The sequence below is a fragment of the Coturnix japonica genome, chromosome 2, assembly GCF_054131305.1.
Source record: "Coturnix japonica strain WE chromosome 2, WE-NBRP24, whole genome shotgun sequence".
NCBI classification, from domain to species: domain Eukaryota; kingdom Metazoa; phylum Chordata; class Aves; order Galliformes; family Phasianidae; genus Coturnix; species Coturnix japonica.
The window spans coordinates 26,849,293-26,862,500 of NC_140664.1; positions in this window are offsets into that span (position 1 = coordinate 26,849,293).

A 13,208-nucleotide genomic window follows, 5' to 3' on the forward strand; every position below is an offset into this window, starting at 1 on the left:
TTACATTTTCATTCTTTTACTACCTGATTTAAGTCATATTATTTTTTCAAAATACTCTGCTACTAAAAGTTCATACTGATCCTATGCATCCTTGATCCTTGATGTGGACTCCTACACCAAACTAGCTTGGGCAAACTTCCTATCCAAATAAAGTTATCCAAGGTCAAAACTGCTACTGTTCACTCAAACATACAAAGCTGTACTTTCAAGACTTGTGAACTTGGACTAGAAGAGCAGAAATTCCACAAGCTGTCAAATCTTTGTGAACACTGCACTTCAAGTTTCACACAAATTATTAAGGGCTTCAACAACACAAAGTAAAACAAAACAGTACAAAACAAAACAACAAAAAAAAGCCCACAAGCAGAGAATCCCACATATTTATGTAACTTCAGTCAGCATTTAATGAAATGTACTTTCTTTTGAGATAGTATTTCTATCTACAAATTCCAAATTTCAAGCATTACTTGTGTACATTACTTATGTAATCAATGTCTACATAAAATCAATAAATACAGCATTTCAGAGGTCATATACAAGAGCATTACATGTTTTGCTGGATACTTCATAAGCTGCTACCTAGAAGATTCAGTTAGAGTACTCCCCAAAGTAACCAAAAAACCCAAAACTCACCCAGCACAATGAATGTGTGGATTTTTACACTTTATCTGGGCACTTTATTTGGGTGAGATTTTGAGTTATGTTTATCACATCATGGAGGGCTTTTTTCCATTTCACTGATGAGGACTTTTCACTCTAGTCAGTAGTCAAGGCTTACACCATTTCTGGCCAGCATTAGAACATACTGAATATTGTTTCCTCATGTAGACACCATTTGCATTTATTGCATGAGGACTAAGGACCTCTGAATGAGACCAAGACTTTCACAAGTGGATTAAGAATTGGTACTGAAATTATATTTAGAAGACTAATTATTTTAATAAGTTGGCTTTACATGAATTAGTCTCCTAAATTCAGCTCAGGCCCTTAAAATTCACAGAGACTGTGGCCTGATTCATAAAAAGTATTCTAGTTATAAGAATGAAAAATAAAATAAAACAATCACAGAGTAGTGATTATAATCTCTTTCCAGCACACGTGTTTAAAAACATTAGCACTCACTCTTTATTCTTCCTAAAAATGAGTTAATTTCCAATAAATAATTTAATGCTATCCTTACTGTGTGTTTAATTTTAAATATTTTATACCATGTTTGTTAATGGAAATATTTTTCTCAAGTTTTTTTTAAACATAATTTTGTTCTATGTGAGATGGACATTTTTTGAGTGCTTATTTGTTCATCTCTGCAGTAAATACTCATTTTTATTGTTGTATTGAATGACGTGAGACCAGAACTTATTTATTTTTTTCTGCTGCTTTTAGAGTATTTAAGGGGAAAAAATCTCTAGCCTGTATTTTAAGAAAATTTACAAATATCTTGGAATTATTCTAAATGTGTGATCTTTCTTCTTTTGTTAGAATAGGAAAAACCTCTTCTCGTTGTATCTCATCCTGCCACCACCACTACTTGAGGTTAACATATTGTCTGTCTATTTTTAATAGAAACATTCTTCATGTATTCTAACAAATTGCGTATATCTGAATTCCACATACAAAGCTGTAATTCCATTGAGAGTTTGTAGTGACATTGATAAATGATGTCACCAGAACCCTTTGCTTGAATTACAGTCTTAATTATGTACACCTGGGTTCTTATTATTCCTTATATTATTTCTGTCATAGCACTATCTTGTCCTGTTCTTACTCTGATGCTAATTTGTTTTATTGGTAGCCTAGGCACTACAGCTTAGCAAATCCAGTCCACAGTGTTTAAAGTACTGTAAATTTCTTCCTTGCTATTGCTATTTTAAAGACAAAGTGTAATTGCAAACAACAGGTAATTTTTTCTTCCTTTTATTTTTCAGGAAACTAATGTAGGTCACATATAAAGTGGGTTTTTTTTCTGTTGTTTGTTTTGTTTTGTTTTTATGTAGGACTGCATTTATGCAGCCTTTTTGACTCTTGATATCTCTTGATATTTTCCTTGATATTTCTCAAGAAAAGAGAAGCGAAAGAGTTTATTCATTTATTTTTGAGGGAGAGGAATCCCCATACATCTGAAGATGGGAAATGATTTGCATTGTTGCCCTGATAACAGGATATACTCATTTCTTCTAGTTCTCAAATACAAAATACTCTGCTCATAGTGCATGTTTAACCAGTGGAATCTCTTTAGAAATGATCAATCATAACCAGTGGAATCTCTTTAGAAATGATCAATCAGGCTGAGCCTTGTTTTGCTGTGAAAACACACTGAAGAAACAAGCTTGCAAAGGTGATCATAAACTTCCACTTTACCCTGCTAACATTCAAAAAGCAAAAAAAAAAAAAAGAAAGCTTAGACTTTTAGGATATAACTTGCCTCTATTTGTTATATTTTTTAACTTGAAGAAGGTATATCCTATCTTGTACAGTGCTCACATCCACACACTTGCAAAATTTCAGAGCTAAATGCTACTGTGTTAGTTTTGAACTTAGTTTTAGCATGACAAATGTCTTATGAGTTGTATCAGTATTGGTCCTCCTAAACATCTATTCTTTCTCCTTATTTCACTAAGCTTTCTCTTATTTCTGGTCATTAACAGAATATGAATTCTAACTGCAAGAAAAGTAGGAACATTTCTGCTTGCTTTGTAGCTGGACTGACAAAGACTGGATATAACACTTGTCTTCCTTTCCATTACTAATAGTAATAATGGGAGACAAAATGCACTGAATTTTGGAGCAATATTGAACATTTGGGAGGAAAACTGAGAAACTAAAAGGAGAAATCTGGACAACCTTATCATAATTCTTGAACAAAAATTGTTGTAAACCAGTATTTACTTGCCTTTCTGTGTTTATTCAAGATAGCTATCATATTTGTGGTAGTTATTTAGCTGTCTATGAGCAAACACATGTGCTCAAGTCTACAGTGCAGAAGCAGTTCATTCTTGGCTCAACTCTCTACCACTAAAATTTGTACTTATGTTATTTTTCTCACCAGTCACTACACTCAATTTTTAGTATCTCAGATCTTTCTCATGTGACACAGAGATTCAAATGAGCTTTTGAACTTTTCCCACGTTGTTCTTTGAGTATATGGCTCTTCCTGTTCCAGTTGTACTTCACAAACATTACAAGTTCTGTCAGAAAGCATTCAGTCCTTCTCCCATTCCCTGGGGTGACTGCAACTTTTTACTGTTCTGCAGCCTTTAAAATGCTAAATAGACTCTATCAATCCATGTATTGTAATTCTGAGCTTTGGATATTTCTTAATAATTCCAGCTTATATCTCTAATCATTTCCTTCTGGAAACTGCACAGTCTGTAACAACAGTCAAGAACATGGAAAACTGTTGGAACTCAGCATGGTCAAGCAAAGAAAATCTGAGCCTGTCTTCACTTCACTATCCGTGAAGCATTTGAGTGTTTTCAATAATGCTTTTCACACAGTTCTGTTCACAGGGATCTGCTTTTCTGAAGGTCTTGGCATCCAAAGCTTGCTTCAAAGACAGCCAAGGTTTGATTTGCATATTACTTATTTTAAATGCCTCAGAATGCACCAGCTTTCTATTCTGCTATCCCTTACAACTCTGAGTATGTATAACAGGCATTTGTATTTGTTTTATTTTCATCAGAAGAGAAGAGCAGGATTATTTTTCCTCCCTATGCATGTCTATGTGCACCTGAATGTGTGTGTAGATATTTTTTGTGACTGGCTTTATGTTCTGTCATTCTAAGACCTGAGGCATGAAAGTTCTTGCATAAAGCTTTCTGCCCACTATGCCACTATGGAAAATATAAGCCAAATAAGTGACAAGATGAATCACACAATCACACATGCAATTATAAACTGTTGGAAGAATTCAAAGAAGACAAGCTCTTTCTGATTTGCTAATTTTATTTTACTATTTCTGTGATCTTCAGAGGGAAAAACAAACAAACAAAACAAAACAAAACAAAGACAACAACAACAAAAACAGAACTGAGAAACTACAGTAAAAGTATTTCTGGAAAGTTAACATACCTGTCCTACAATGGAATCTAATCCAGATAAGTCTCCTTAGAAAGCAGTGAGCCAATAAACCTAAGTTAAATACTTGGAGTCCAGAAACTTAAAGCTCTATTGAATCAGGAGTTTTACACAATCTCAGTGGTAACATACATTTCCACACGTGGTAAAAATTCCAGTACAAGACTGAGTCATGTTAGAGGGAAGACACAGGGGAACAGATTCCTGTGGCTGGGATCCAGTTCTGCAATTTTCCTTTTAATTTATTTTTGTGGAGGTGGGAGAAATTCCTATGTAACTAGAGAACCTGATGGGACAACTTCCATATTATTTTAAAATGAACTCTCTCTCATTGGTGAAAAATGCTTATGGGTAGCTTTTATAAAATAGGTATAGTCTGGAATATGAGTAAATAAAACTGGCTGCTTATTATAATTGTTTAAATAGGAGAGAAAGCTCAAAATATTTTTTCTCAAAGACATGCAGGTCCTCAAGGAGTTTGAAACATAACTCTATTCAGCTAGCTATTTTAAGCAGACACATGAACTTACTAGTGTTGCGCAGCTTTCCTTCTTTATCCATTTTTTGAGACATTTAACTTTCTCCTGGCTCAACTGTAAGTCTATTTATAACAGTGATCCCAATGAAGATGTAAAACTGACCAATACTTTGCTGTAAATCCTGATGCCTCTTTGCTTGTGAAGTATTTTGTTTGTTTTTCTTGTATTTCTTCTTTTCCTGCCCTTTGTTTTCTTTCTCCAAAATACTCTTTCTTTGATAACAGCTTTCTGTTTCTTCCAAAGGAAAATGGGATTCTAATTAGATTGGGATCTCTTTGGTGTTACAGTACTACAAAATATAAATACAAATGGTGACAGCTGAAGAGGAAGAGGAACAGTGATCCGGAATTCAAGCATTTATGATCCACTCGTGCACATAAATACAATTTGGGTTAGAAACCAAGGTCAGTTACTTAACCATGAACTAGATATAATTCCATAGAGTTAAGACAGCTGATAATGATGAACACTGGATAACTAAATCATATTCTTTATATTTTGCCTAAAACAGTTTGATCTGAAACTTTCCTACTTTCATCCTATGCTCACCACTAAATCTAGGGAGTGAGGTAATGTAATCTCAGAAGGATTTTATTTATTTATTTATTTATTGTCTTAGGAAGACCTATACAGCTATTACACACACACATATATATTTGTATATATATATATAAAGAACAAAAGCTCTGTATTGGTTACTGTCTTGGAAGACAGATTTTCCAGTCTCTCTTTGGGATTCTAAAATAAAACAAAAAATAGATGGAATACCTTGGTCAGTGGCCCTTGCCCTGAGCGTATCTGGGACACAGGCTCACTCACAGCTCATCAGTCAAAGCTTGGTCATACCAGGTGGCTGCCACTTACACTTTTTTCTATTTGCACTTCTCACTGAGAAAGGGTCACAAGCCTTCCCTGTACATTCAGGATGAAGGCATGGGAAATGTACTGCAAATAAATTTCAACCAAAAAGGGGGGAGAGGATGATTTAGAAAGCCATTAAGCTCATTTCTTCACTCCCCAGAAGAGTCACGCTTGCCATTTTCTCCTGTTGCTGCACAGAATGCCTCTTTCCTCCACATTCCCCCTCCTCCTTGTTGCTATTTCCTCACCCTTGTGAGACACAAAAACAGAAAGCCTATCATTAATCTTCTTTCCCAAAGTGTTTAAATCTATGAGATCTGGCTTTAATTACCAGTCTTGAGAAAAACTAATTACCCTGGCCTCACAAAGTCAGGATGGAGGAAGGGGGTGATGCTGTGAGGATCTGACAGTGTACATCTTTGCATATTAGATATTCCCATCACTACCTCTGTGTCACTTGAGGAAAGAGATAAAAGGACAAGTATGCAGGAGTTTCTCCAAGTTTATAAATGCCTCCAAATATACCTCTGTGGGAATTAATGTTTTTCTTGTGGGAGTAGTTCTTGTACAGTGCAGAGCAAACAGGCAGCACTTCCACAATAACTGCATAATGATAATGAGTTAGCCAGTGACTCAGGGCTGAGCTATGCTAACCTAAAATAAGCATTGCAAATGTGGGAGTCTGTAATTCTGAACCAAAGGACAAAATGTGTCCCTGCTTTAAGTGCAAAGAAGCAATGTCACTTTTGATTTATCATCTTGATCTAGCTGTACTATTTCTCAAAATTTCCTTCTGAAGCCCAATTCTGAAGTGGGCTAGTTCATAACAAGTTTCATAAATATCTCCAAAATTTACTCTTTTCCTCTAATAATGTTGTTATTCAGTATGGAAGTCAAAGTGGAGTGCTAACTTACAAAGAATTGCTCTGCTGTTCACCGTGATGTGAATGGAGCTACAGCTTGTTGAAAGCAAAGCACTTCCGTATTTCAGCCAGTAATACAGTGCTCAGTTCCTCCGAGACTTCTGTGCATCTAAATGAATTCAAGTGGGGCTTTAAGAAATCAGGTATAACATAGGAATAGTGTTTAAATTTAAAGGGAAGGTTATTTAGTAACCAGGGACAATAGCATTAAAAATTATAAGTGACACTGGGAGCCATTCATGGAAAAATACGTAATGTCTGAGCTCGCAGTCTAAAACATCTTGCAAAAGGCCTGAAGCAACTGAAGAGATCAAGAATAGAAAACAGCTCAGAACTTCTCTGGGCTATCTGACAGTCAGTTACTTTTGGGGGCTTTTTACTTTTTTTTTCTTTTTTTTTTCTGTGGCATGAGGTGCCAGACATAGACATGGCATATTATAGAGATCCTGTCTGACAAGTCACCAGATGTGACTCACCTTTCCCTGTTCCCACAACCTGAGTTACTTCATCCTCTGCAGTGGTCTTGTTGTACTCAGCAGTTCTTTAGCTGAGGGATCTGTAGCAGGGATGTTACTGATGCTTGCAAGACACCATAGTGACAGGTATCATCAGTCACCCCTCTCCGCTTTGTGATTTTAGCGTATCAGAAGTAGTGTGAAACACGGAGTTAGCTAGCTAGGGTACCAGAAGCAATGTATCTATGCTAATGTGCTGTTCTGTCTGGTTTAATAGATGATTCTTCCTACCCAGTTTTAACAGTGATAGTGGTTCTTACATTGCCCAGAATGCTATGCAGCAAGCTCTTTTCTCTAGTACAACCACTGTAGAAACCACATTGCTGTGCCACTACATCCAAAACACTGGATCATCTTAATTCACCTTCCATGTGTAGATTGCAAGATTTTTAATGTTTGTTTACTTCAGTAAGACTTTGTTCCATTTACTATTCCCAGCTATGACAACTGCAATATGATATTTAGGAACATAGTGTCTATTTGGTGACTGTTATTGCCCATGCCTTTGTTTGTGGCCTGGCTGATTTGACTTGTATCATTTGAAGGCCTAGCCTACAGGGATGCAGTTAAGGATCAGTAGATCTTGGTAGTAGTAGATGAGGGAGAGATTTGATTAAAAATGTCTGGTATTTTTATACATAAGCTGAAAAGTGTGTCACCAGTGTTCTTAGTTTGAAATTGTTTTTGGTTTTGTTTGGTTTTGTTTGGTTTTGTTTTAATAGAGCTCAAATTCCTGAATTCCATAAGCTGTTTTCAGTTCTCTTGAATGGATGCCTCCAAACATTGTGCCTTCTAGATGACGTCCATATAAAGCCACCTCCGACAGATACATTAGGTAACACATTATCTAATGCTTCCGCAAGTCTTATCAATAATGAATGCTGTGAGTATTTGTATGTTCAGGTTGCTGTTCAACCCTGTCTGACAAACCAGAATCAAATTACTCTACTGTGACTGGCTTGTAAAATACCTGGAGCAGTAAGAGATGGAGACTCGGTGCAGTAGAAGAACAGAACATGTGTTACTGAGCTCAGTAGTGTGCACTTCAGCTATAAGCAAGTATTTCTTTTCTGCATTGTATGAAAGGGTGAAAGATGTTTTATGGGCTGTGTAATGTAGAAAGTAAACCTCCCTGTTCATAATTGTCTATGAATTTCAGTCTTGGGATTCCTAGTCTATGAATCTCAACTAATCTGTTTTCTCCCCTCCTTTTCATGGGACCAGTGGTCATAGGGAGTGGTGATTTTCACATGCACACAGTCGTTTCTTCAGTTCCTGAAACTGAAATTTAGAGAGAAAAAGACCAACCCTTCTTGTCAGTCCAACTAGAACATCATTAGGAATACCTGTATCTTTGGGAATGTGGTCCCTTGCAGCAGAAGGAAGCATATTTGTAGAGATTAGTTAAAACTAAAACAGCAAAATGCACTTGGAGGTATTTGTGCAAAGCAGGAAATGACAGAAAGAATGAAAAGTGGGGGGTGTGTAGAAGGGAAGTAAAGAAAGAAAGAAAAGAGAAAGCAAGAATGCGGAAGGAAGGAAGGAAGGAAGGAAGGAAGGAAGGAAGGAAGGAAGGAAGGAAGGAAGGAAGGAAGGAAGGAAGGAAGGAAGGAAGGAAGGAAGGAAGGAAGGAAGGAAGGAAGGAAGGAAGGAAGGAAGGAAGGAAGGAAGGAAGGAAGGAAGGAAGGAAGGAAGGAAGGAAGGAAGGAAGGAAGGAAGGAAGGAAGGAAGGAAGGAAGGAAGGAAGGAAGGAAGGAAGGAAGGAAGGAAGGAAGGAAGGAAGGAAGGAAGGAAGGAAGGAAGGAAGGAAGGAAGGAAGGAAGGAAGGAAGGAAGGAAGGAAGGGAGGAAGGGAGGGAGGGAGGGAGGGAGGGAGGGAGGGAGGGAGGGAGGGAGGGAAGAGGGGAGGGAGAGAGGGAGAGAGGAAAAATAAGTGTTTGAAGGAATCCCTGAAAGGAATAACAGAAAATGAAATGTTTAGAATGCCACATAAGGTTCAAAAAAAAGTGAACAGAGAAATAAACTGTCAGTTTTTAAAAAGATTAATTATGTAATTATATTTAAAAAGATTTCTTAATGTTTTAAAATAATTTTCAAGTAGACTTTTTTCAACACAGTTACTTACCATTCAGCTTTGCAATGTGTCTTCAAACTAAGCAAGCTAAGGAGTTTTGCTATTTTGAACTCAAAACAGTACTTTAAAGATCTAGTGCCTCAGAACTGTATCCTGCTCCTTTGTATTCTATTGTGATTTAAATAATTTTTCTAGTGTCAGTAAAATCTTTTTTTAACTAGTAGCAGTGCATATAACCACACCTGTTCCACAGGATCTGTTCTAGAACTGTATTTTTGAAATAAAGAATTACTCCTACAAAAACCCTAAGCAATTTCATAATTTGATTTCTAGACACTATTAAAAGGGTTAGTTGAAGCAATGTGGATGACTGATTTATAAGTATGTGCAACAAATAGAACAGCAGTTACGACAATTAGTCGTAAATGAACAAACAAACAAAAAAATAACAACAACATAACCAAATAAACCTAAAACAATATTTTCTGAAAGAAAGAAGAAAATGATTTGATAATTCATGTTAATTTTACATAGCATTTTTCACTCTAAGGTGTTCTATCTGGTGTAAACAGGCTCGCAAAAATGCATAACAAATATACTTGGGAAGAGAAAGACATAGAGCGTGTGCAGCTGTTCAGTGTTCTACTGCAATGAGCACTGCATGAGTCTGGGCAGGAAATGAGGAACACCTTCTCTGTGGTGAATTTAAGAAGTCAGAACATTTTTACCCATGCTGGTTTGGGCCAGGTTATCTTTCTTAAGATTCTTGATCTTATAAATGAGATGGCTTTGGATCTCTAAAGTGAGCAAAGCTAAAAAGCAGTAAGGTTGTTTCTTGCCTTGGTAAAAAAAATTACGTAAGCCACAGGGTTTGCAAGTACAAGTTATATCCAAGGTCTGCTAGCAGTGTTTGGAAAAAAGGGCCTTACAAGGCCTCTGTCCCAACCCTGCTCACCTTTCTGATTTTCTTTGACAGGAAGGCTGTTCAATCAAAACACCAACCTGGCCTTCTGATGTTTGAGTCTTGAAAATATATGTGAGTTGTGAAAGAAATGTTCACAGCACAAAGCAGTCACATCACGTGGTGCAGGAGCACCGAACAACAAGACCTATCACTTTGGTCAAAGTAAATAGCTTGTAGATGTGTCTATGAATATTAAACTCACTTCAAACAGCAGGAAGCAGGCAACCTACTGTTTGAAATAAGAATGTGTGCTTACAAATCATCCACTATTGAGGGACTTTCCCCATCAGACCACAAGCCAGCAGGCAATCTAATTTTTCCTTTAATGGTTCCTACAGTGTTGAACTGGCTTTCTTGTAAAATTCCATTCATTTCATCTCTGCCTGTTTTTGAAACACTACCCTAAGACTTTACTTGCCTATAAAGTGTGTGCAGAATTACAACTATGGTCATCTATTAGTTTCATACTGTGGGACTATGGGTTGTGGGTTTGTAGGAGAGGTAGTAGAGTTGTTTGTTTCATTTTTATTTTCAGGACAACCCCATTATTTAATATTTTCTTTGCTTCAATTATATCATATTGTTTCACACTGGCTTTAGTGCTACAACATTAAGAAGTCAAGAAGAAGGCTACTGTGTTTTACTTATAGTTGTCTGTTACCACACTGTTTACTGAAATTTCTGGAGTAGCTCCATTAACCCTGGCACTTGGATCACTAAAACTTTCTCTTCCTACCCCTGATTTCTCAGGAAGATTGGAACCTTTCTTGGGAATATGTTTCTTTTTATGGAAGAAGTCCTTCAGTATTTCCTCATAGTTATTCTAAACCAGATGATTTAAGTTTCTTTTAAAAAGCTTAAACTTTAAAAGGAAATGTGTTTCATAATTTTTTTTCCTAGTGCTTTCAATCTATAGGCATGTTAGAAGTAAAATTTTTAAGACAAGTAACCTAGAACTTAGTCATGCTAATTGTTTTCTTGGAAAGTTCTGTTTTCTGTTATTCAATGATATATTTTTATATCCCTACATAATCTTTTAGCTTTTGTTATTTTTAATAATATGTTTTTCTTTAATACAAGTCAGCTATATGCTGTACTAACACATCAGTGCTAACCTCTTAAATATGTTCTATTACATGAGCTAGTTATCATTCTGTGTCTGTGCATGAGAACTACCTGAGAATTACATTTTTTCTGAATTACCATTTTACTTAGAATGCATTCCTGCCTTAATCTTGCTTTACTAATTTAAATACAAAAAAATATGCCACCAGAAACCCTGATGTTTATCATTACATTTACAGTCACACAAAACCTCTATTTTGAATTTGCTTGACTGTGACAAAAAAGAAAAAAGGAAAGAAAAACAAAACAAAACAAAACAAAAAATGTGTAAAATTCAAACTCATACAGATGCTTTTAGGCCATTTAACATGATAAGTCTGCAGATATTTTTATCTCCAGTTATTCTACTGTGAGTGGGGTAGCAAAAAAGAACTGATCAGTTTATTACGAATACAAGGCACAAAACCATGACAATGAAATTTATGCCTCTACCTATAGTTACAAAACTTTGGAGATCTGAATACTATAGATAAAATCCTAAATCTATTCAAATCATTTAAAATTTTGTTGTTAGTTTTGGTACAGCAAACATTTTATGCCAGCAGTCATACTCAATAAAACTCTAGACTGTGGGCACTGTGGACATGTTTTTATGGTAACAAACAGAAATGAGGCAGAAAGAAGTGCTGAGGTGTGGCAGTGTTTTTCTTTGTTACTGATATTTCATGGTCTTACTGGGCTTTCATAGAGGATATTCTGTAAAAACAAAAACTTGCAAGTAAAAAACTTGCAGAACTTTTACATTAAATAAGAATGATCATATAGGCTTAAGAGTAGAGAACAATTTTCAGTAGTAGGATTCAATACACTGTAAAGAATCCTTTCTAGAGAGGTTGTAGGAGAACCATTGTTTAAGTCATTTAAAACTAAACTGGACAAAGCATTATATAATACACTGTACGGAATAATTCTGGATGAGGGAGGATTGTACTAGTTGATTTAACAAATCTTTCCCATTTGTAGCTTCTATGACTTCATGGTATCTTTAACGCTACACAAGATATGCAGAGCTTACAAAATGGCTAAGTACCAATCCTACAGCTTTTCATCTGGAACCACGCAATATAGGTATTTTTAAAACTATGTCAGAAACAAAGAGCTATGTGTTACAAATATGTTGCAGGATCATGATCCATAACAGGGCCATCTAACTCAGGGAATCAGTGCTACTGTCAAAAATTTCAGATTATGTTCTCTCTGAGTTCTACCGCTAACAAAGTGGTACAACTTAAGTGACAATTTCTACTATTAGCAACATATAATTGTTGTTTTATTTTGTATTTTATTGATTTACTTCTTTTACTTTTCCCTAAAACTACAAGACTGTCACTCCACGGAATTAATGAATTGATGTTGGAAATAAACCCCTTTAATGTAACCTATTATAATACATAAATCTGAACCTGAACAGACTTTGCTGTGGAGAAAATTTATCCATCTACAGTAACAATTAATGTTTACTTTCGTTTTAAAACAGTGAAAAACAGCACCTGCTCCAAGGACCATTGAGGAAAATAGAAAATCTCTAGCCAAATTCAGTGAACTTTGGAAAAAGTATACTGTATAAATAAAGGCTAGAGACTCGCTACCCAGAGCTGAGTCCAACATAGCAGACACAGGTCTTCCTAGAGCTCTTCTGTACAGTCTTTCACACTTCCTACTCATGATACAAAACACTTCAGTATGATGGCTGTGACATACCTTTAAGCAAAGCTTATTAGGTCTGATGAAATCTATTAAATGTGGTATTGTGAAGTTGTACATAGGACCAGGGATTAAGATTAGTCATATTTATATTTCTTAGGTTTATGGAAGAATTCAAACCTGTATTTCCAGATTTTAACAGTTGTGTTTGCCACCTATTCCTGAAAAAAGAAACCAGTGTTTATAGATAAGAGGAACCAAACCTGTTATGGTCATGAAAACTAAACAGTAAGCTCTTTCTTTTTATTTAAAAAAAAAAAAAAAAAAAAGTTATAAATGTAAGCTATATGAGAACTATGTTATGAACTATACTCCATAAACTAGAATCCATAACTAGACTATATATACTGCACAGCATTCAGATGGGGACTTTTTTTCTTGAATCATGTTTACTGAGCAGTTTGGAGATGTAGACAGGCAGTCACTAGGG